This window comes from Mirounga angustirostris, unplaced genomic scaffold (assembly GCF_029215605.1).
Source record: "Mirounga angustirostris isolate CCGP_5_RB_7025 unplaced genomic scaffold, mMirAng1.0.hap1 SCAF_7, whole genome shotgun sequence".
Taxonomy (NCBI): Eukaryota; Metazoa; Chordata; class Mammalia; order Carnivora; family Phocidae; genus Mirounga; species Mirounga angustirostris.
The window spans coordinates 75,351,717-75,378,316 of NW_026991715.1; positions in this window are offsets into that span (position 1 = coordinate 75,351,717).

The window sequence follows — 26,600 nt, forward strand, 5'->3', positions numbered from 1 at the left end:
TAGTCTGTTCCACTAATCCTTCCATGTGTCACACCACACCACCTTAACTGTTGTAGTTTTCTAGTTAGTCTTGGTATGTGGGAGAGGGACTCTCCTATCTGATTCTTTTTCAGAATTGTCTAAGCTATTCTTAGTCTGTTCCTTTTACATAAATTTCAGAATCAGCCTGTCAAGTTCAACAAAGAGCCCAGTTGAGGCTATAATTTGAATTGCATTAGAAGAGATTACTTTGAAAACTAATGATGTAATATATGGTGATTAACATAACATAATAAAAAAAAAAGAAGAAGAGATTACTTTGAAGAGGGCTGACAGTGTTACACCATTGAGTCTTCCTATCCTTGAACATGGTTTCTTCTTTCTCTTTAAGTATTTTCAAATGCCTTGCAATGAAATTTTATACTCTTTTTCATAATCCCACATCTTTTGTTAGTTTTAATACTAAGCACCTTATATTTTTTATTACTACAGTTTATGTTAATTACATTTTCTGTTTAAATCCTCACAGTTCTATAAGTTAGATATTTTCATGACTATTTCACAACTAAGCAAACTAAGGCTTGGAAAGAATAAGTAACCCACCACATGTCCTTGGTAGTAAGTGATCAGAGGTAGGATACAAAATCAGTATGGAGTGACCCCAAATACAGTGCTTTTTTTTTTTTTTTAAGATTTTATTTATTTATTTGACAGAGAGAGACACAGCGAGAGAGGGAACACAAGCAGGGGGAGTGGGGGAAGGAGAAGCAGTCTTCCGGCTGAGCAGGGAGCCTGAGTGGGGCTCAATGAGGGGCTCGATCCTTGGACCCTGAGATCATGACCTGAGCTGGAGGCAGATGCTTAACAACTGAGACACCCAGGCACCCCTCCAAATCCAGTGCTCTTAACCTCCACTTCATACCCTGTCTGGTGATGGGACAGCATTTTTTTTTTTTTATCGAAACAACATGAGGATGTTTACAGTCACAAAGTAGGAATAATAAGAATAAGTATGTCATCAAAAGCAGTGCTTTTCAAATTTTAATGTCAATATAAATAACCCAGAGATCCTGTTATCCAGTCGGTCTAAAGTAGAGTCTGAGATTCTGCTTTTCCAATGAACTCTTTCATTTAGGTATTCACAAATATCTTTCAAACAAAGGTTTTACATTGTTTTTCATAATTGCATGTCCTTTGTTAAATTTAATGCTAGGCACCTTACATTTTTACTATTACTGCTCATGTTATCTACCTTTCTGTTTCAATCCTCACAGTGCTATTAGTTAGATATTTTATCACTAAGGAAACAAGGCTTAGAAAGACTAAGTAACTGGCCAAATGCTATAGGTAGTAAATGGTAGGTAATGTCAATACTGCTAGTCATAGGGACTCACTTTGAGAACCACTGCTCTCTAGTGTCTGGCAAGTGACTCTTTAATTAATAATGATGAAAGGTGAGAACTCCACCAGATGGCAGCAGAAGCTCATCATTTTATGTCAAGTGACCTTCCACTTAGCTCTGGATGAAGTATCTGACACTGGCAGATGCCTGGCTTGTTAGGTTGTCTCAGGGAAATGAATCAGGCTCCCCTCACTCTCGAGGCTCCATGACATACGACCTGCTGTCGCGTTTCAGTGTTGACAATGAGTGTTCGTCAAGAGCATCCAGCTGGGACCGGGTGTCATGCCCACAGGCTTCTCCCAAAAAGCTTCTTTCAAGAGGCTTGTAAATGAGAATGAAAAATTGTTTTCCATCAGTTGCTTTTTCATCACCATGAGTTCGGTTTGGGCACTTAACCAAGAGTGGGAGGTATGGTTTGAGATGTCTGGCAGGATATGAGAGGAAATGATTCATTCCCTGTGGGGGAAGGGAAAACCGTTCAGGCAGATAAACCTGCATCAGAGTCCAAAGAGTCCGGGAAAACCCAAGGAGTGTGCTCGTGGACCATGAGCCTCCTGTCAGACCATTAGCCACAGGTGCCGTGAGCCCAGAGGGTCCATCCCTCTTACTCAGTTCTTTTTTGTCTTCTGAGCCTGAAAATAAAAAATTTTTTCACCATGAAAAGGAATCCATCATCTCCTAATGTGAAAACACGTCAGCCTCATTAAGAAGGATCACAGACTCTTGATTTTTCATTTAAAAAAAACTTCCTGAGCGTAAGCCTGTGCACTGGGGAGGCCCCAGCGGGGGCGTCCCGTGTACTTGGAGCAGGCCGAAGTGTTCGGTGTCATTCGGCAGTCCCTGGGAAGGTCCCATATTCTCATCTCTCCTTATTCTGCAATCACCGGCTCTCCTATTGATGGAGACAGCCCTCCTGGTCATCCAGCGCACCCCACACAGACTCTCAGAGGGCCTCACCACGGGGGCGGTTGGGCATTGTGGAAAATGAGACAGAAAAGGTAGTTTGAGGCTGTGCCAGGCTGGCCCTGGCACCAATGGCAGTTTTGACCTGCTCACTATTCAGGACTCCAGACAGGCAGGGCAAGGAGCCCGGGAGGGCTGGCCGAAGGATCGTGGTCACGAGGAGACAACCAGATTATCCATGGCCCTATTATTTAAGGGTCGCTGCTTCCAGAATTTGCTGGGAAAGAGGACAGGGAACCCGGTCCATGCCACTGAGGCTAGGAAAATGGAAGCTTAGGAAGGCCAGACTCCCTCCCCAAAGTCACATGTCTACAAAGGGTGGAGCTGGGCTACAAACCCAAGACTGAGGTCCAGACTCCACTGTGTGGGCATTCAGACACGGGGCCTGTGGTATTCATTAGATGTTTACTGGATTAATGTATTCAGGAGAGAAGTTGCACTTTGCAAAAAAGCAAACAAGCAAAAATATAAAAGAAAACACCAGAAATGAGAAATCGATCACCTACAGATAGGTTAATGGCGAAGAGAATAAGGAAGTCTTTGGCCATTGGCTCTGGAGCCAGGAGCCCCCATGGCTCTTTGCTCTGGGTCTGAGGATTCTCCTTCCATCCCCAGAGGGCATGGTGTGCAGACGATTAGAGCTCTCAGCTGTACTCCCCTGCTCTGTCTTGACCACACATTTCCTTGTGGCTCCCTGCTTTTTTCCTTTGCTGTGTCAAGGCCAGAGCCTGATTCATAGGCTCATACACTGTGATAAGTTGCTACTGTGAATCATTTCATAAAACAAAGGCACCTTTTGTAAAAAGTAAAAAATTCTTCCAAGGTAATTCTCCAGTGCTTTTCAGCTATTGGTCACAGACTCCCCCGAGGATGTGGTAAAAGTTGCAGGCCCTCTACCCTATAAGAGAGTATGTGTGTGTGTGCATGCACGCACGCACACACATGCACACACGTACACACACACCAGGGCACACAATTTCAGGGAGGTTCATGTATCCCCGAATCCTATCCAGAAACCCCAAGCGGGGAACCTACAACCTAGATGGCCATTATTTGGGTTTATTTATGTGGAGACACACAAAATCCCATTGGTGCCATTTAGTAAGAGTTAAGCTAAGATAGAAAGGGATAGAACTTGGAAGTTATTCATCTTAAATTTGTACCTTTTGCATCTTTAGGCAGACAAAAGATAGTGCTTTTAAAACTCTGGAAAAAGTATTTTAATGGGAAAAATGTAAAGATGTTATGATAGTTTTAAGTGGTCACATCTGGTGGACAAGGAGGGCAAAGGATCTGGAGAACATGTCAGCACAGTAAGACAAGGCCCTGGGCTCTGCCCCACTCAGGGCAAGGCTCTGCTCCCCGTACAGCATTGGGCTCTCTCTGGGTGGTAGCTGCTGGGTGTGTGGGGTTGGGGATCCTAGCCTGGAATGTAAGACAGCACAGAGGAGACTTTAGTTCCATCACACAGTCCTACTAGGGCCACGCCAGGGCCTACTTCTAGAAAGGAGAGCAGATTGCCAGGCCAGAGGTCAAGGTTGAGCATTTCAGGATGCTAGAGCCGGCTCTTGGGGAAATCGGAGCTGTGGGCTTTGTCGGGGCACACAGGTGGTATAACAGGGCTTTGCGGGCAGACAGACCAGACTGACCAACCGTCCTGGTTTGTCTGGTACTGTCCTCAAAGTCTTGCATCTCAGGAAACCCCTCAGTCCTGGGAAAACCGGGATAGTTGGTCACCCTACTGGGGTCTCAAATAGTGACCTTGGGTGGGATGCTTCATCTCTCTGAGCCTCACTTCACACATCTGCAGAATAAGGCTAGTCCCCCACGTTCGAGGGGTTCGTGATGACACTGGAATGACGCAGGTCATTGCCCCGTATTTGGCAGGCAGGCGGGCAGGAGCACTGCTCTCTTTTCTTGCTGCCTGGAAGGCCAGGCTTTCAGGGTGCCTCGGGGTGGCTCAGATGCAGGCACTTCCTCCTCCATGGCCCCAGGGGCCTCCAGGCAAGGTGGGAGGCCCCATCAGGAGCCAGGAGGGCAGCACGGGTAAAAACGTGAGGGAAGCACAGTAGCGTCAGCCCCCATCCTGAGTCCTTTTTCTCTTCCTCCCCACATCCCCCACAGGCGCACCTCAGACTCCCAGGCTTCCGCCTCAGAATCTGCCCCTGGAAGTTGCTAACAGTCATCTGTACTTTAAAGGATTGAAAGGAAACTCCTAAAAGTGTTGGCATTTTAATCTCTTGTCTCATTAAAAAAAAAAAAAAAAAAAAAAGGAAAGGAAAAAGGCTTTGTCTCTTCTTAAAGGAAATTCATACACCAGAGACTTTGACCCTTTTTAATGGCTATATAGATTAGGCTAGATTCAGCTGCCCATGTGAGAAAACACAAAATTAGAGTAGTTTAAGCAAGATGGAAGTTGTTTCTTTCTCGCTTAAAAGGTCTGGGATGGCAGGGTCAGAGCCGTTCTGGGCCCGGCATCCTCACTACCCCCTTCCTCCCTGCCCAGGGCTGGCTTCCTGTCTGGTGGTCGCTTCCTGGCCCAGAAGGCAGCTGGAGCGCCAATCATTACAGATCTTTTAAGGGCATAAGAAAGAGGAAAGGGAAAAGGGCAGAAAAGATACCTGCTGACTGAGTCAGTTCCATTTAAGCCGTCTTCCAAAAAGGCCCAGGCAACACTTGGATTTGCATCTCACTGGCCAGAGCTTAATTACATGGTCACTGCTAGTTACAAAAGATACTGGGAAATAGATACTTCTCGGGGCACGTTGCAACCTCACATAAAGTAAGGTTCAGATACTAAGAAAGAAAAGGAGAACGCAACCTAGAAAATGCACCAAATGGAGAGGCCACACTGGTAAAGACTTCCATCCTGGTTTTCCCTGATGGCTGGTTGATCAGAGTTACGGTAGCAGTAGGTCTCTCTGTCCCCCAGTTCTGGTGACCAGAACAAATTTAGGCACCCCTCAGTGACCAGTAAAAGAAGGAATGAAGGGCATTATACTAATATTGGAGGGGGTTGGGTTCAGTTGCTCATTACTAGCTCAGATTTCCAAAGGATGTTCTGTCTGAGGATTTTAAAAACCACAGTAAACTTTTCACGTCTCTGTGGGTCTAAGGATTGTTATATTCTCTTAAGATTCTATTTATAACTTCCTGGTTGTTCCTCAATCGAGTTAAGAAATTAAATTCTGAAAGCAGCCAGGAACTCTGAAGAACAAAGTCTATTTCTTTTCCAACATTTATTGATCATGACTCACAGAAGAAATACATAATGACCAATGAACATTTAGCTCATGACTTAGAACTGGTAATATAGTGGTAGCTGATTGTTGAGGAAAAAATTAATCTTATGGGATAATTTCTAGCCTGTCACAGAAGGAATAAGTCATTTCAGCTTAGTTGCTTCTTGCAAACTGGAGCTAGGATTTCTCAGCTAACATTACTAATGACATCAGCTGGCTACAATGCACATAGTACTGAACCTAATGCCCAATATATTCTCCTAATTCTTTTTCTCTTCTTTTTTTATTAGTTTCAGGGGTAGAATTTAATGATTCATCAGTTGCATATAACACCCCGTGCTCATCACATCAAGGGCCCTCCTTAATGCCCATCACCCAATTACCCCATCCACCCACTTACCCCATCCACCCACCCACCTCCCCTCCAGCAACCCTCAGTTTGTTTCCTAGAGTTAAGAATCTCTCATGGTTTGCCTCCCTCTCTGTTTTCTCCTGATTCTTTGTCTATGGACACTTGATTCTCTTTAACATTTAGGTTTAATCTCAGAAGTACAGGCAATAAACTAAATCACCCTTTCAGCTAAAAATAGCAATGAGAAATAAGTGCTAGAGTTGGCTGCACAAATAGGACAGCTCTGACCTGTGACGGAAACACCATTAGATATCTGAGTCTGACTGGCCAGAAGGAGAGTAAGAAACATGAAGTGCCCTGAAAAGCACCTATCTATTTAGGGAAAACATTGAAAACAAAGGAAACCAGGGGGTATATTAGTTTTAAACTGAAAAATAAGAATGGGCAGGCCCTTTTCTTAAGAGAGAAAAGCAAGATTTGAAATGTACAAGCAGTTGCCATGTGCAGACTCATCCTTTGTGGAAGCTTCTAGAAGGAGAGGATACATTGCCAGCAGCAACTGTAGCAGCTAGATTATATTAGCCCTGATGGAAAAAGAGCTCTTAGTGCAGACTGCTTTCTGAATTCAAAGCAGTCAGTCACGTCCAATTGTGTCTCTTAGTGAAATGCCTCTTTAATGAGGAATGTAAATCAGTTTTCCTCCACAAATAGATTGTATCTCTGGTATATCATAAATTGCATCAGACCCAACATAGCTCAATAATTTTTATAACCTGATGCTCTTCTTCTGTGATTGTGTCTTAGTGACAGACAGTTTGCAGGATCTTAAACGCAGTAACAACATTTGTTTTCATTAGTTTCCAAACAAGCAGCGAAGGGAATATTAACATTAATGGACACTGCTAAATTCATGGTATAGCACGTGGGGTTGAGCATGGGACCCTTGAGTTAATCCTCTCACAACTCAATAATAGTAATAGCCACTGTCAAGGGAAGTGCCCACTATTTACTAATAGCTTTACATACATATTCTCATTAAATTCTCCCAACAACACACTGAGGGAGTGCTGACATCCCCATTTTTCAGATAGGGAAGTATGGCTCAAGGTCTTACTGACATCAAGTGATAGTGTCATTATTTAAACCTGGGTCTGTCTGAATCCAGATCCATGCTATTTTCTCCTACATTTGGTTGCCTCATGAAGATTCAAATTCCTTTCTCCTCTGACATCATTTTAACGTACCTTCTTGGAAGAAAAGGAAGAAATGTTAGGACTTTTTTTTTTTAAGATCAGGGTAATTTTGTTAATTCTTCAATGAAATGTAAGCCATATTATTTCAGCTAGATCTAAGTAACACCCAGAGCTTTCTGCACATTTTCCTAGGTTATCCTTGGGCCTGTCTTTTATCCATGTGGTATACTGGGGCTCCCCACAAATATTTATAGGCATAATGAGAAAATAACCAGAACCAATCCAAGGGAAGAGTGTTCTGATACCCACACTGTGTGTGGGATTTCTAGGCACACCTTTCTTGGGAAAGAGGCAACTATTCTTAGGTGGTGGAGCATTTCAACCCACTGACTAAACATATGGCATTGAACAAGTTTAGAAGAGTGGGAAAATAGAGTGTGATTCCAATCTTATAAACAAACACATACATGTGTCTAGTTTGTTTCATTATATATGCATGTAATGATCTGGAAAAAAACTATCAGAATTATAGCACTAGAGCACTGAATGTAGGATCCCAAATGATTTTTCTTTTTTCATTGTGGTGTTTTCAAAATTACCTAAAATAAATGGATATTGCTAATATAATACTCCCCAAAAGTAATAGTTTCATTTTTTAATTTTTTTTTTTAAAGATTTCCTTTACTTGAGAGAGAACATGAGCAGGGGAGAGGCAGAAGGAGAGGGAGAGAATCGCCAGCAAATTCCCCGCTGAGCGCAAAGCCCAAGGCAGGGCTCAATCCCACGACCCCGAGACCATAACCTGAGCCAGAACCAAGAATCGGACGCTTTACGGACTGAGCCACCCAGGCGCACCCCCACCAAGAGTAATAATGTTAATGGGCAGGAGAATTCTCGAATCGTGCAATAAGTGGCTGGAGGCACAACCATATAGCATGAGGCCTCTTAGTATTACACCTATTTGTTGTTTATCAATGTCATTAATAATAAAAAAATCTTTGATATCTCGTTGCCGATTTTTCATTAGCTGGAAAGATAAACTAGTCTCAAAAAATGGCAAAGCTGAAAGGTTTTTCATGGACTTAATCATTATGAACCAGCATCATTTAATAAGCAACTATGCTCATCCCTTTGTATGGCTTTGTGTTTGCATTCCCTTTGCGCAAGGATTGCTTCTGGAGATAAGAAATCATGGCATCGTTTTGGTTATCTATTTCCATGGCAACACATGGATTCAGGGAAGAGTTCTTAGTATCTTTGCTATTTGTTATGGGCACATGTCCTTCTAAGTGAGGGCTATTCCCTGTGAGACTGTCTTGTAAATATTTGAAGCTGAAGTGAGATACAGTTTTGATTCTCAGAACTCATATTAATAACTAATTCTGTGAGCAGCAATAAAGAGTACCAGTATGCTGAAAACATCTCATTTTTCATGACAATTCTCTCTTAAAAGGTCACAAAACAAAATTCTTTTTAGGATTACTAGCTGGTGTAGAGTGTAACAATGATGGTTTTCCAGCTAAGGTTCAACAGGTCTGCTGACTCGCACACACACACACACACACAGAAAGTAGAATATGAATTTTCTCTAATATTTACTCAAATACAATATTGTCCAGGATTCTCGAAATTTTGTCTAGTATTCTCTCCTTGTAATGTTTTCCTGGTAAATCCTTAAAAATGGCAACAAAATTGTATAGCAAGCTAGAAGTCAGCATTCTGATCACATTTTACCACGATCTCTGTGATCTTGGGCAATTTCCCTAACCTCTCTGTGCTTCCAATTTCTCATCAGTAAAATCATCTAAGCTAATAAAAAGAAGGAAAAGTAGTCTGAGAAAAAAGTGAAAAACTGAAAAGAGAAAATTAGGATTGTCTCTCTCCCCTGCCAGTACAACCTCTGCTCTTTTTTTCTCCATAAGTGAAGGGTCATGTCGTAGAAGGAAAGAAAGAATGAAAGAGATCACTTTCTTTTGGGCCAAGCACACATATGAACTACTAAGGAATTTTCAGGTTACTGTTTACTTGAGGTTCAAGTAATGTATTCCCAGCCAAAAAATAAAAAAATCCATGCAGTTGTGGGAGGTAGAAGCTGGCTTATCTAATGTCCATTAAATTTATACCCATGAAGTCCACCCAGACATTCAGGGATGTAGTTTTAGATTTTCAGAATAAAGAACATCCCTCTCTATTCTTCTTTTACTCTCCCTAGCACTTTTTTTTAAGAAGAAAAGGAAATTATTAAAGGCACCAGTGAGCTCCTAGACCTTCCAAGATGGCTAGTGTCTGAAGAAGAATACCTACTCACATTGTAAGTGTTTCTCTGGGACTACAAAGTGGTGGGGAAAATAAGAGACAGAAATTGGATTCTGCTGGCTCTGCAAACTGGTCCCTGATTGTAATCTGGGAAATCCAGGAAAAACACTTAGTTGGCAGCCTTGGCCTTGAGGAGGTCCCTCTAATCTGCAGGTGAGCCAAGAAGAAGCAACTGAACCAAATCAAAACTCCTCTGTCCTTTGGCCCTATATTGAAACCAGACCTTTAGGGCAAGCTGATTACAATCTTTTCCTAGGGCCTTCAGATGTTACTAAATGTCCCAAGCTTTCCTAGCTGTTAAGTCTCTAAACCAGGATGCTAGCCCAGAGTCTAGGGCCTACATGGCCCAAGTGTGATTTGGAGATGAGCAGTGTTAGCATCACCAGACCTTCTTACTTCACATCTCTTAGCTCACGCTTCTCGACAGGTAAGATGAGCATAACACCTGCTTCACCTCCTTCAGAGGTTGGTTGTGAAAGTCTGTGACGAAGTTTTTACTGCTCTGCAGAAGAATGAGAACATTCAAGACAGTATAGTGAGTTTTCCACAAAGTCCATTTAAGGCTATTTAAAGGACCTTTTTTTTTTTATATGAAATGACCTCCTTGCCCCATTGCTAAGATCATGTTCTTTGTTTCATCAGTGGTGGTGATGGTATTTGGTAAGTTTTCTTCTCTCTCAGATATCAATTATTTGACAAAATACAAAGTTGACCAGTCTATGATGATATTATCCTTCTTTTTTTTTCTCCTCTGTAATTTTACTAGTCTGTAAAACTCCAAAACTTGCAATCCACCATGTGAAAATACTTGGAAAGCTACAAAAAAATGTGATGTTACTGTTTTCTTAATTAAACACAGAATATGCTTTTTTTTAACATGGAATATTCTGTTTTTTAAACACAGAATATTCTTTTTTTTTTTTTTTTTTAAGATTTTAGTTTTTGACAGAGACACAGCGAGAGAGGGAACACAAGCAGGGGGAGTGGGAGAGGGAGAAGCAGGCTTCCAGCGGAGCAGGGAGCCCGATGCGGGGCTTGATCCCAGGACCCTGAGATCAGGACCTGAGCCGAAGGCAGACGCTCAACCGACCGAGCCACTCAGGCGCCCCCAGAATATTCTTTTTTTAAAAAAAACACAGAATATTCTTTTTTAAATATTTATTTATTCATTTATTTGCCAGAGAGAGACTGAGAGAGAGCACAAGCAGAGGGAGCGGCAGGCAGAGGGAGAAGCAGACTCCCCGATAAGCAGGGAGCTGGAAGTGGGACTCGATCCCACCACCCCGGAATCCTGACTTGAGCTGAAGGCAGACGCTTAACCGACTGAGCCACCCAGGCGCCCCTAAACACAGAATATTCTTTTTTTTTTTTAAGATTTTATTTATTTGTCAGAGAGAGAGAGCACAAGCAGGGGAGGGCAGAGGGCAAAGGGACAAGCAGGCTCCCCGCTGAGCAGGGAGCCCAATGTTGGACTGGATCCCAGGACTCTGGGATCATGACCTGGGCTGAAGGCAGACACTTAACCGACTGGGTCACCCAGGCACCCCTAAACACAGAATATTCTTGAGGAAACTTCTGAAGGGAAGGGTATGCTCAGTGCCCAGAGATGTAACTATCCTCACTGTCTTGAGCCTGGTTCATGTGGTTCACCAGAAGGAAGATGATCTGCCCCTTTATACCACTAGGAGGCGTGGTATGGCTAAAATGTTTGAAATTCAGAGGGTGTCACTCAATATCTTGCTGCTCAGAGGAAATATCCTCAAAGATGGCAAGAATCAGTTTTAACCTCTCTATAAACACATAGCATTAATACTGTGTATATAAACCGAATAAGGTTTCTATTTCTGTTTGATAAGTATGCCGTGATAGCACATGAAACTTTTAAAATGGAAGGAAATACAGAAATCATATACCCAACCTCTTTGTAGGAGATTGGGTGATGTTGTTGAAAGTGTGTAGGTTTGCAGTGCCTGGGTGGCTCAATCCATTGAGCGTCAGACTCTTGATTTCGGCTCAGGTCATGATCTCAGGATCATGAGATTGAACCTTGCATTGAGTGTTGAGCCTGCTTAAGATTCTCTCGCTCTCTGCTCCCCCCCAAACCCGCCCCAGCTCATGCTCACGCTCTCTCTTCCAAAAAAAAAAAAAAAAAAGTGTGTAAATTCAGAGCCAGGCAGACAGATCTGCCCCAAGCTTTTGCCAGCCGTGAAGACTTAGGATGTCACTCATCACTCACTACTCTGCTTCCTTATCTGTAAAGGGAGGATGATAATACTCTGAGATAATATAAGTCACAGGGACCTGGGAAGTTAAGTGGCTTTCTCAAAGTTACCCAATTAGTTTAACCTTCAGAGCCCAGATTAGAAAGCAAGTATGTTTCCTGCGCATTTAGAACATGAGCAATCAACAAAGACCTCATCACTGAAGGAAACTATCATAAGATTACACAACTGTTTTTATCTGCACTGGCCCTTCTTAGCCCTAGAATGGCCAGGATATCACTGGGGAAAGAGGTGAACTGGAATTCTGTACTGCATATCTCTTCCTGAAGTATCTAGAGGAATTTAGCATTTATAACAAATAATGCCTTGCCCCTCGGCATAAGAGACAGCCCATGTCTTTGAGTCCTTGAAATCAGTGACCTCTTTGCAAGGCAGTTCTTCCTAATTGAATGATGTATGATATGGAACAGTCAACTCAAAGAGCCTGGTACTGGGCTTCAATGAAGTTCATTTCCCCCTTCCTTTTTTATTTCTCTTTCCTTGAATATAGTAACAATAAAAGTAGAATTAAACAGCTTCCAGCCAAATGGAGAAACATCAGTCTCTATCAGTTGATGGTTTTGAAAGTCTAAACGATTTTTTAAATTCTTTTTTTTTTTTTTAAGATTTTATTTATTTATTTGACACAGAACGAGAGAGAGCACAAGCAGGGGGAGCAGCAGAGGGAGAGGGAGAAGCAGATTCCCCACTGAGCAGGGAGCCTGATGCAGGGCTCTATCCCAGGACCCTGGGATCATGACCTGAGCCCAAGGCAGATGCTTAACGACTGAACCACCCAGGTGCCCTGAAAGTCTAAATGATTTTAGAATCAAAAAACAAAAATTTATATTTCCAAAGCCAAACCAAGGTTAGGGGTAGAAAAATGTAATCTTTGGCCTGAAAACCTCTTAGCAAGAGTTAAGATGAAGTAGTCCTGCTGCCTACTACTTAGTGTTTAATGGGGAAGGAATTTGTTAATATTTCTTATGGGCTAAGATATGAGGGAAAACTAGCCTATGGACAATGTCTACAGTGAAAGAAAGCAAAGAAAGAAAGAAGCCCTGTTCCACAGGACTTCCAACACAGAAGTGGCTCGTGTGGTAGAAATTGTGATACATGGAGCAGATCCCTTCAAGCAAGGACTTGCTCCCAGCTGTCAGCTCCATTTAGTGGCCTCAGCTGCAGAGAATCGTTTTACCTGTGGTCATGCCCTTTTTGGGCAGCCTGTATGTAGCCACTGAATGGGGGACGGGGCTGTAATAAAGGCCCCACCATTTGGCAGGATATGTGACAACTCTGCCTACATTTCTCCTCCCAGAGCTCCCTGCTGGGTTGGCCAAGGCTTGGCCAAGCCTCCATTGCAGTCCACTTTCTCCCACTGCTCAGGCCTTCTTCTGTCCACAAGTGTTACTCCTTATAAATATCTCATACCACAAACTCTGCCCAGAATCTCCTTCAGAGAACCAAGCCTACAACTAAAAGCATCACATCTTCCTCAGAAGTGTGGGTTGACCCTTTGCCCAATTTCTGTCGGGCAGTTCACACAGAGCTAAACAGGAGGGCTGCTCTAGAGTTGGATTTCACACTCTAACTTGTACCTCAACCTTGCATTCCAACCTCATCCCCAGCATGCCTCCCATGAGCCTTTCACTCAAGCAGTATGTTTGCTACTTCCCAACTTTTAAACCCAGTCCTCTGCTGCCTTAGAGAAATGCCCTTTCAAGCCGGTTTTGCCCAACCTTGACTAACTCAGGCTGAGCTATGAGTCACAGCACTTACTGGTGTTGACTCTGGCAGGGATGAATTTCTCTGTTATCAAGTGCTATAAATTTTGCAAACACAGAGTTAAACCACAGCCAAGCCCTAGACCAGCTAAGCCTGGGATATCGTGGACTGGGCTCTTGATAGTGTCCACCTCAGAACAACAAGACAATGCCAGACTGCTCTGGGCCTGTGACCTGAGGAGGTCTCATCTACCCATCACAGCTTCCTGCCTTTGACTCATATTAATGAAGCTCTGTCCTACCACTGGGGACATCTCACTGATTAAAACAATCATGTTCCCCGTCTTCAGAGCTTACTGACTAGGGTGAGAAATAAAAAATCCAACAAACCATGGGGCACCTAGGTGGTGCAGTTGGTTAAGTGCCCATGTCTTGGTTTCAATCAGGTCATGATATTGGGGTTGTAGGATTGAGCCCTGAGTCAGGCTCCACACTCCATGTGGAATCTGCTTGAGACTCTCTCTCCCTCTCCCTTAGCTCCTCCCCCCACTCTCTAAAATAAATAAATACATCTTTTAAAAAAAATCCAAAAGCCGGCAAGTGAACATAATTGCCTGTGCAGGATACTAACAGAATGCAGTGATGGAAAATAACGGTGAGAAATGGGAATCCATTTAGATGGTGGGGTCAGGAAAAACCTCTCCAGAAAAAGACACTTAAGTTGGGCCTGAAAAATAAGAAAGCATGAGCCATGGAGAGTCAGGGAAAGAGCATTCCAGGTAGAGGGATGACAGCCACACATCCTTCATTTATTGATCAACTAAGTTACTTCTAAGGTGAGGACCAAAATGCAGGAGGGAAGAAAATCATCTTCTTTTTTTTTTTAATTATGCTATGTTAATCACCATATCGTACATCATTAGTTTTTGATGTAGTGTTCCATGATTCATCTTCTAATCACATAAGAAATGAAGTGTCATATTGGCTTACAAAGTAAAGCTTTAAAAATTTTGTTTGTTTTAGCCTACAACTGATTTTATGGGTTGGGTTGGTTGGTTGGTTTGTTTTTGTAATCACTTGTAGAGTCCTGAACTGAATATATTGCTTCATCAATCTGCTGTTGTACATTTGATCCCCTCAGCCTAGAACTTACTTCTCCACTTCCCACTCTTAGGGCATTTCTTTGCTTCTTCTTCAAGATTTACTTAAAGCATCTTCTCTTTTTTAAGAGCACTTTTAAAAAATGAGATTAGTTTCACATGACATAAAATTCACCATCTTAAAGTATATATTTTTGTAGTTTTTAGTATATTCACTATGTTTTGAATACACTAAACATAGCCATGATCTAATTCCAGAACATTTTCACTACTCCAAAAAGAACTCAGTTCTCCTCCACTCCCATCCCTTGGTGGCCACTCATCTACCTTTTGTCTCCATGGATTTGCCCATTCTGGACATTGCATAGAATTGCAATCATATGATCTGTGGCTTTTTGCGTCTGGTTTCTTTCATTTAGCATAATGTTTTCAAGGTTATGTATGTTATAGCATGGATCTGTACTTTACTTTTCTTTATGACTAAATAATATTCCAATGTGTATATATACCAAATTTTGTTTATCTATTCATCAGCTGATAGACATTTGGATTGCTTCTACTTCCTGACTACTGTAAATTATGCTGCTATGAACCTTTGCATACAAGTGGACATCTGTGAACACCTGTCTTCATTCTCTCAAGTATATATTTAGGAACAGAATTGCTAGGTCATATGGTAATTCTATATTTAAAATTTTGAGGAGCTGCCAAGATTTTTTCACAGAAGCTGCACCATTTTAAATCCCCACTAGCAGTGTATGAGTATTTCAATTTCTCCACATCCTTGCCAATACTTGCTAATACCTTTTTTAAATATTACTATAGACATCTTAGTGGGTAGTAAGTAATATCATGGTTTTGCATTTCCTGGAGAGGACTTACATTTCTATAGTGTGAGAAAGAAGTACACATGCATTCTGTTGCATGTAGATACTCAATTGTTCCTGACCATTTGTAAAAAAATAATTTTCTTTCCCCCATTGAATGTCCTTGTCACTCTTGTCAAAACCAGTTGACCATAAACATATGGGTTTATTTCTGGACCCTCAATCCTCTTCCACTGATGTATATTTCTATCTGTTTGCCAGTGCCACATTTTCTTGATTACTGTAGATTTGTCAGTTTGAAGTTGGGAAATGTGAGTCCTTCAACTGTGGTCTTTTTCAAGATTGTTTTGACTATTCTGTATCCCTTGCAGTTGGAAATTTCAGAGGGATTGCATTGAACCTATAGATCAGTTTTAATAGTATTGCCCTAGCAATAATAGTAAATCTTCCAATACATAAGCACAGGATGTCTTTTCATTTATTTAGATCTTTAATTTCTTTTAACAATGTTTTATAGTTTTCAGTATATGAGCTTTGTAGTTCTTGGGTTAAATTTTTTTCTTAAGTGTTTCTTTTTCTTTTGATGCTATTGTAAATGGAATTGTTTTCTTGATTTTCAGAGGAAGCATTTTCTCTTATGTAAAACTTTCCCTGACCCTCACTTCCCCCAAGTGAGAACTGATAACTCTTCACTCAACATTCTCTCTCCACCAGGCAGAGACCTGTATTATTAATACCCACCACGATATACCAAAAACCCCAAATCTTTATAATGTCAATTTTTCTTATTTGTGGGCAGAGACTGTGTTCTATTTATCTTTTTTTTTTTTTTTTTGTCCCTAAGACTCACTTAGGGATGCTCACACAATAGGGGCCCTGTGAAAGTTTACGGAACAGATAAAGGAAGAAATAACTGCCACCACTGAGGGTTTTCAATAAGACTGAGAATATCGGTTAGGAATGCCAGAGAGAGGGAGGGGTGGGGGATGAGGCCGGAAATATAGGTGGAGCAGAGTCTAAAGCTGGGATTTCCCTTCCCACACAAAGGGGAGTAGCACCATGAAGATGATTCCACCGGTATTGGAAGAGGATCGATAAGAGATTTGGACTGGGGAGATGGAGGCCTAGAGAGTTCCCACCTGGAACTTGCTGCAGTATGGTTGTGAGGAAGTGAGTCTGATGTAGGTAAATACATGTGGAAATGGGAAAGAAGGGAAAGATGTGAAAGGTGTTAGGACTTCAGAATTCTTGGGACTTGGTGGCTGGTTAAATTTGAAGAAGATGAAATCCATGATAATGTTTCAGTTTTGAGAGGCCAAGAACATGGATAGGAGTAGCAAAGTCTGGGAATGGAGCTAGGAATGAATGTCTGATGTTTCCTGGTAATCATAGCAAAAGACTTAACTTCACTCAGAAGCATACTCTCCACTGATCATCCTGGGAGAGAGCATCTCAGTCTTTCCTCTCTTAAAATCTATTCCTTGGCTTTTAATCACAGCCAGTTCACCTCTCTTCTTTCATTTTCCAACCATTTAGAACAACTCACAACTCCTCCTAATTCCCCCAAACTGTTTTGCAAAGGGGGAGAAATTATTTCTTCATTTTCTTAATGGGTTTCTGAGTTCAGGCTAGACTGGTAGTATAAATTCCTTGAGCAAAGCAAATGTTATACTGTGTATACTATGATACTATGTGTATATATTAACTGACTCTATTATGTACTTAATAATCTTTTGTAAGGACACAAAGCAATGTTTTGATATTAGAAGAATGTGCAAATTTCTTCAGCAGAGTGTGCGTATTCCATTTTGCTCCTTACTGTGCTTTTTAGGTCAGTTTAACCTTTACCGTAAGGATCAAGAGAGTAGAAGGGGTTCAATTTTTTGTTCTTTTATTCATTGACCTGTGCACATTATCTAATTTTCATGAAATTCAGTATGTACAATAAAGGGTGGTTATAAAGATTATGTGAAATTATGAACTTGAAGTCCCTGCCAAATATATGTTCAACATGTTAGTTCTCCTCCTCTTCCCTCTTTTTCAGTATATGGCATGCTTTCCACACATAAACTTCACGTAAACAGAGTCAAGCAGAATAGACTCTTATCTTGAAATAGGGGGACCAGAGATCCGGGATTGGAGAGAAGGTAAGCAGCCTCATTTCCTGAGTATCAAGGGCACCTCTATTCCAAAGTCTATCAGTAAAAAGCATTGAGTAGTGCTCCCTCTCTAATGAAATATATTGTACCCAACATAGTTTGCATTTTTGACCAACGTCTAATATATTCTACCAGGCCAACAGTTTTTAGTCTACTTGAGAGTTTAAGCTCATTAGACCACAAGGGTGAAAATAAGCCCACAAAGTTATTGGTGATTAAAAACAAACAAATATGTGCATTCTGACTGTTCAGCAATATTGGGGATTCAGAAAAGCATTAGGCAAGGTTTCTTTACTTAAAGAACTCACAGTCTAGTTGGAAGGGTAGTATTGTGTAATGCCAAAGAATCACAGGGTGATTCAGCACTGAACTTCATGGTTCAGACCTTGAGTATCCTAGAAATTCTGTCAAGAGAATGATCTTCAGAGGCTTTATGACTAGAGCGAGACCTTGTATATTGAGTAGGCTCTGACACAGTAGATGGTGGTTCCTAAGACAAAGAGCATCCCAGACAAGGAAGAGCCAGGTGAGCAGACTATGTACTAGAAATAGGTCTTGATGTTCAACAGGATGAGGATATTTAAAACTTCTTGACCCAAGGGAGCCATTGTGTTGGGGTGTTGTGGGGAAATAAGGAGAAATAACAAAGGTACTAGCAAATTATATGGACTTTGCTTTTCTCTTTGTTTCCAAATCCAGAATTTGAGGGGAGAAATGAGAAAGCCTGGAGGGAATAAATGCTGGTAAGCACACATTGAAGGAAAGCCTAGATACAATCACTCTCAGAATTGATTGGGAATTGGGGATTATATATAGAATCAAGAGGTTGGACAGGATTTTGAATGGTTGGACTCCAGCTCCCTGGACTGAGACGGGATAAGGTGCAAACCATCCTAGACTGATTTAAAGCTACATTTTAAAGTTTCTAGATATAGAGTCTGTAATATCCTTGGTAATTTTTCAATTCCAAAGCAACCTCCACATCAATGCACTGAAGTATCTCTCATTGTGACTTAAGTCCCAAGCATTTGCTCTTCCTAGTGGTTATCAGGAAGAGATGCTCTCCACCAATTTCACTAGCTACTCCAAGACTAGGCTACTGCCATTCAGATGCCTCTTTCAAACATTAAATGACCCTCTTCAGTGCTTAGTTAGAAAATTGCTTCTGCTTTAGGTTATTTTAAAGACTCTTCAATGTGGCTCATAATAAATAAATTTAGATGGCTTAATTCCCTCTACTTTTCCCTATCATCAACTCCGTCTCCCTACTGGTTCCTAAAATTGCAGTTTCTCTCAATAACTAACGTTTAATCTTAGAAATGTTAATTTCCATTTGGTCCAGGTATATAGCCATCTGGAAGGAGCAGGAGTTTGAGAGTCAAACAGGCTTAGATTCCCAACTTGATCTGTGACTCAGGTTTCCTTATCTGCTAAAGGATAATAATAGTACTAACCTTGCTAGGTCTGCTGTGTAGAAATTATGAAAAGTACTCCCCCCTGAGATTAGAGCAAAGTAAGCACTCTATAATAGTTATTACTCACTATTTCAAGTCTCACCCCATCATAAGTAAGCTCTGTGACTGTTTCCTCATCTGATCATGAGTATAGAACTCGTCTTACAGGTTGGTGTAAAAGTGAATAAAATAGAGTGGCACTAAATGAATGGCATTATTAAAAACAGGAAAAATCAGGTACTCACAATGGCTTGTCCATTCTTACATTGTACTGAAGGAAATGATTCTGATTTTAGGCTCAAAAACCTATTTAAAGACAGGCATTTCCCATTTTTCTCTAAAGCTTTCTTTAATTCCTCAATATACCCAGCAGAGTTTGTTTGGCAAGAATTAAAAAAAAAAAAAAAAGAATCCTTCAGCTATCTTTAGATTATTGCTGCTGACCCCCTAACTAATATTTAGATATTTTGTTGGATTTGGGATGATGGAAATGAAAATAGAACTAAGAAAAAAGAAAAATAGTGAAGAGAAATGTTGAATGAATGAAAGACTGGTTAGCATTTGGAAATGCTTTCAAATGTAAATTTACAAGGAAGAGTTTTATGTACAACCTTGAGTCAGTGGTGGATGTGGCCTGCAGGAAGAAGGAGTCAGTATGGATGCTGGCATCCCCATAAGATCTTTGCACAAGTGTGGGGGATGACGAGTTCTCCACTCTGGAGCAGCCATGCCCAACAACAGGTCACTCTTGGAAGGCTCAGCTTCAGCCGCATCTTGGGAGGGGCCAGTACTGGAAGAGATCAGAATCCTCCTCTGGGGCTTCTTGTCAGTTGCCTCTCTCTGTATGCCGGAACAATGAATATAAAATATAAGAGTGTCGCAGGCTCAAATCAGGGGCGGCACTAGGACAGGAAACAGCAATTCTGAGACAGTGGGCACATTCTCCCTCCTGAGCCCCAGAGGACACCTGATTCTTGGTAGGTAGGTGAACTTGTGACTACTGACATCAGGTTCATGAATATTCTTTCTAAAATTCTTAAACATGATGTATATGGAATACACTTATTTCTTTTTCCTTTTCAATGTTGAAAGGCTGCTCAATCTCAACAAAAAGAATCATGAGAGGGGCGCCTGAGTGGCGCAGTCAGTTAAGTGTCTGACTCTTGATTTCAGCTCAGGTCATGAACTCAGGGTCCTGGGATTGAGCTCCACGATGGGCTCCACACTGGGTGCGGAGCTGCTTAAGATTCTCTCTCTCCTTCTCCCCCTGCCCCTTCCCCCACCCCACTCATGCTCTTTCTCTCTAAAATATAAATAAATTGAAAAATAAATAAATAAAAATAGTAATCATGGGGAATGTTTTAAATAGTAAGAAATTTTAGTTTCATGTTATGCTCAAAAATTTCAATGTGAAATCATTTCTACCTGAAAACTTAAACTTCAAGAAATTTAGATTTTTTTTTTATTATTTCATCAAAGCCTAAGTTTAAAACTACTGCCAAAACTAGGGATGAGTAAGGATCATCTCTTGACCAATGAGGTACATTTTAAATTATTTATTTTTTAAATATGCCATTCATTTACACATTGAAGATTCAAAAAAGGTGAAAAAAATAGCGCAAAAACTTTTCTTCTCATTCTGTCCTCCAGCCATCTCTTCCTTCTCTAAAACACAACTAATGCGAGTGTTTTCCTGTGCATCTTCCATAGGTATCTGATACATATTCAAGCATATCCATTTCTTGTTTGTCCCCAGTTAGCCAAATATGATTTTTTCATATTACTCTGTACTTTGCTTTTTATTGAATATATCATGAAGAGCATTACATAGTAATACAGAAAGAGCATCCTCATTCTTTTTTATGATTGTATGCAGCAAAATTTATTTAATGAGTGCCCTATTGACAGAAATTTAGGTTGTTTCCAAAATGTTCTTATTAAAAGCGATACATCAATTAAAACCAATGGCCTTGCTCATAGACCATTTTGCATATGTGCAAATATGTCTGTCATATACATTTCTAGATGTTTTTGCTGGGCCAAAAGGTAAGTACATTTGCAATTTTGATAGCTATTGATGATTATTTGATTGTCTGTTTTTCCACCTTCTCATCAATTACAATTCATATCATACAGTTCAGAACCTTTACCAGTTCTGAGAGGTTGAAAATAGTAATGAAGCATAATTTTAATTTACATTTCTCATATTATAAGTGCAAAGGAGCCATCTTTTCATTTGTTAGGAATTACTCACACTGTTTTTTTATAAACTTTCATTTAATGAGAATCAAAATGCAAAATCACAAAAAAACAAAATTATATCGCAGTTTATTAAAGTAAATAAATGCCCTTTCTCTCCCCCAGTATGAAGATGAGCATCTTTCTTTATGCAAATGATATACTTTTGCAGAAGTGAACAAAGTAATTCTTAAAAGAAGCTGAATGCAAAAAATAAATAAATAAAAAATAAATAAATAAAATAAATAAAAGAAGCTGAATGCTTGGCCACTTCTGTCTTAGGTCAACCCAACATCAGTTGTGGTAAGATGAATGTAGTTTTATTACTATATTTACTGTGTGCCAAGTGCAAGTCCAAGCATTTTACATTTCTTTTCTCATTAATCTTCATAGCAATCACATAAGGTAAGTTCTATTTCACAAGTGAGAAACTGAGGCAGAGGGAGTCCAGGGAGCTTGCCTAAGTCGACTCAGTTGGTACATTCACATGGCTACTTGGGGATTTTTTGAACTCCAGAATGTCGTATATAACCACAAATTTATATTACCTTTCTGGAATGTGGCTTCCCAGCATTCCAGTGTTCCATTTTAAATAATCTCAGTCCATGAGTAAATGAATTCAGCTTCTTGGGACACATTTCACAAATAACTTACCTGGGTGAACTGATGTAGGATCAGTAACCAGAGGAATTTTAGGACCATAAAGTAACATTAAACAGATGAAGACTGGCCTGGCTTTATGAACCTTTGAAAGTTAGGGCAAAGATATCTCCCCAGAATAACTTTAAAAATAAACCCAATAGGGCTGCCTGGCTGGCTCAGTTGTTGGAGCATGGGACACTTGATCTCTGGGTTGTGAGTTCAATCTCCGCGTTGGGTGCAGAGATTAATTAAAAAAAATAAAATCTTTAAAAAAATTTTTTAAATAAACCCAATTAAAGGAAAAGAGCTATTTTCTTATTTAAATTTAAAAAATGTATTAGTAACTAGTCAACATTCTTTTTGATAAAATAATACACCTTGCCATGTAAATAAATTTTGCTATTTAAGCAAAACATTGTAATGTAAGATATACATAATATTCTGTTCATCTAAGTGAACTTAAGGATTTAAAGACTGGCCTCATATAAGGGTTCACAGTGTGAGGAGAAATGTGACTTGGCCTTGGAGAAAAATGGCTGAACCCCTGGGCCGCCACTATTTTTTATAAAGCCTTAATGAGAATTTTGGAAAAACTTCCTCTCTGGGGGAACCAACTAGAAAAATCCATTTTCTATGAGTGGGTGAAGTCTCAGGCAGGGCAAAAGCCTTGGTAAAGGAGAGATAGGGCTCCTCATCTGGGTATTTTTATGCCCTGTACAACATACCCAACAGTAAGCAGTGGCCTTCCTGGGCCCTTCACCTCAACTACTTCTCTTTCTTTGGAAAAGCCTTTGACACCCTTCTGAAGACCCTTGAGATCTCCCTAAATACCTTGGGTATTTTGTGCCAGAGTGTACCAGGTTGGGGTTATGCAAGGCAGCTTAAGTTTCTTCCTTCCTTTATCTTCTGATCAGTGAACTCAAACCACTCTTTCCTGGTATACCCCAAAAAGAACACAATAAGCACAATAAAAACACAATAAGGACACTTACATCTGCCAACAGGAATCTATCTATTCATGGCCATTATCAACAATGCTAAGGAGACTTTCACCTTCCATGGGCCCCTTGTGCTCATGGGGCTCAATATTTTATATTGGCTCCATCTAATTCCAAGAGTTTCTTTCCAAGTAAAGCATACATAAGTTGCAGACAAACCTTTTGCCCCTGCAGCATTTTTTAATCCATTCTCCGTTTCATCACCTTCTCTCTACTATAGCATCTACAGGAATTATTACCAAAAAGCAACAGCCTGCCACTGGACATACTGGGCCTGGGAGGTGGCTCGTGTTATCTTGGGAGCCTTTTCATCCTTTTGGTCTCCAATCCACATATTGGCTCTTGGTCTTGCTTCAGGTCCAGCATCAGTAGATCAATACTAACATTATATAACTCCTATTTTGGACCTATTCATCCTATTCACCTTGGAAAGATGAAAATCACTCTAAGTCAATGAGGGCATAAGCAAAGTGAAGGTTTTACCATGAAGCTTCTGAACCCACACTTGTGATCAAAGTAGTTAAGTACGAGGATCTATCCCTAAAATGATAGAGGCCACAGTGACTTCTTCTATACTCTATGTAATAGAGATTTAAAATCTCAACCAAACACTCATTCATGTTTTTAAGGACATATGAAACCACGTTTGAGAAAAAAAGTAACTTTTCTTGGAGTTTCTTCTGTAGTCCACCTTTTTGGTTAGTGGGTTGTCTTCATCTGTGAGCAAGCACATACCAGCAGCCAAAATTCTTACAGAAGTATGCTATCCCTGCTGCCTGACATTTGGGTATCTACATCTTAGGGATCCTTTTTGGTCAATAAAGCAGGGTAGTTGCCCTTACAGCATTCTGTAGATAGGTTAGTCTTGATGTAATTGGCTATTCAGGCCCTGTTAATAGATAGGAGGTTAGTCTGACATCTAGACAACTTAAAGGACATAAGTTGTTTTTTTTTTTAAAGATTTTTAATTTATTTATTTGAGAGAGAGAGAGACAGCATGAGAGGGGAGAGGGTCAGAGGGAGAGCAGACTCCTTGCCAAACAAGGAGCCCCACACAGGACTCAGTCCCAGGACTCTGGGATCATGACCTGAGCCGAAGGCAGTTGCTTAACCACTGAGCCACCCAGGCGCCCAGAAAGGACATAAGTTCTATTGCTATACAAAGTTATATCACCAGACAGAAATGCATTAGAAGTATTTTAGCTCCATTGACGTATACTAGAATTATTTTCTATTTATCAAGTTTCAGCTTAAGATTTGGTGATAGAATCATTTCTAAATCTCCTGTATAGTCACTGTTAACTACATTGCTCCTTTGATGCTTAAAAAGATATACAGAGATATACATTTAAGGAGAGAACTATAAGTAGGGAGATAAACATGTATAAATAATTGTGTGTATATATATATATATATAAAACTGTATAAATATGGAGATAGTATATATATATATATATATATCTCCATAGAGAAAGGGGAGGAAAGAAGAACCAAAATGTTAACAGTGGTTAATATAGGATTATGGAAGATTCTTTAAACTTTGCTCTATTTTCCAAATATTCAACAATAAAACTACATTGTCTTCATAACAAAAAATAATTTTTAAAAAGAATTAGGTAACTTTGGAAAACAGCATTTTGACTAGAGACTCTAAGAATAAAGACAAAGGGAACTTCACATAAACACTGTACAGATGATAAAGTTGTTTAGATTGAAGTTGTAAAGATTCAGAATTCTGAAACTACTGTATGTATAAGCTGGAATTGAACAAATAAACAGTAGCAGATGATGGGATCCAGTTTTTTCATTTTTGGAGTGGAAAATTACAGATAAGCGAGGGAGAAGTCTAGAATGAACCTTGTGGTATGGAATAGAGTTGGAGACATGAGTATAAACTCATGTTAAGTTTAATATACAGATGGATGGATACAGTAATAATTATAGATATGTGTGTAAACATGGGTTCATATACAAACATATATTTCCCAGTTCTATCCTTTGAGCTCTGTCCTAGAAACAAGGATACCCCAGTACCAATGATCAAACCCAGCACCAAAATCTTGGTTTCTAATAGCATTTTCCAATAAAAGGAATCAGAACTCCTTGAAGAAATGGCTAATTCTTAATGCTGGGGCAGAGTATACACAAGAGGAGCCTGGAGCATTTCATAGCGCCAGAAAGTAAGGAAGTGTTCAAAAACAAAATGACGGCGGCATGTCAAAGGGAAACGGGAGCTGACCTGAAAGAACTCCCAATCGCCAAAGCTGGAAAAATCAGAGCAACAAAATAAATAATACAGGAGTAGATTATAACACAAAATATAAAATAAAAATCTGTAATGCCATACTGATATAAATACAGGATTGAATAAGTAAGTAAAAGAGAAAAGACATGTAACGCATATCAAAAGAACTCCAGCTAATTCATATAGGTAGTCCCTTCTCAAGAAGGTAGAGCTTAACTCTTCACCCCTTTGAGTGGGCTGCGTCTAGTGGCTTGCTTCCAAAGCATATGGAAAAGTATAAAAAAGTAACTTCACAGCGGGGGAAACTAGCACTGCAAGGGCCAGATGAATAAGATTAACATCTTCAGTGATAAATCATGTTGACAGTATATGTCCTTGATACGATGTTCTAAGAATGACTCTTCACCTCTATGGTCCTTCCTCCCCAAAATCCATAACCCTCAGACTAGAAAAACATCATCAGACAAATTTCCCAAATGAGGGAAATTCTATAAATATCTGAGCAGTATTCCTTAAAAGCATCAAGGTCATCGGAAGTAAGAAAAATCTAAGAAGCTATCACAGTACAGAGGAGCCTAATGAGACATGATGACCACACACAATGTGGTATCCTGGATGGGATCCTGGAACAGAGAAAGGACATCAAAGGAGAACTAAATTGAAACAAGAATAAAGTATGGAGTTTAGTTAATGGTGACACATCAGTGTTGGTTCATTAAGTGTGACAGATGTCCCATGATAACATATATGCGATGTTAACAATAGGGGAAACTAGAGCAGACTAATGAAAATTCTCTATACTATTCTTTGCAACTTTTGTATAAATTTGAAACCATTCTAAAATTTAGAATTTATTTCAAAAAAAAGAATGAGGAGTGTATTTTTATATAAATACATACTTGAATCAGAATTCCTATAGAGAAGTGAAGAACAGAGCCAAGTAAACACCAAGGTGAATATCACTTCCATTTTCCAGAGGACATCATATTTTGGCAATTCAGCATAGTGGGTAAAGCATTCAAGCTTAGGTTCACACGGCTGGGTTCAAATCCCAGCTCTGCCACTTATTGGCTATGTAACCTTGAGTGAGTTATTCAATCACCCTGAAACTCAGTTCCCTTATGTGTTACCTGTGGATAATAAAACTGAGTATGTACTTGCTAGGGTTATTCTGAAGCTGAATGAAGAGATGTATTAAAGCATTTAGCATAGTGCCTCCTATATGGTAAGTGTGCTACTTACAATTATTATACTGCATTTAAACATTTTTAATTTAATTTTAATTTAAAAAATTGTTTTTAGAGAGAGTGGAGGGGGAGGGGCAAAGCGAGAGGGAGAGACAGAATCTCAAGCAGGCTTCACGCCCAGCATAGAGCCCCATGCAGGGCTTGATCTCAGGACTCTGAGATCATGACCTGAGTTGAAATCAGGAGTCAGATGCTTAACCGACTGAGAGCCACCCAGGCACCCTTATTATATTGCATTTAAATGCAGTTATTATAATG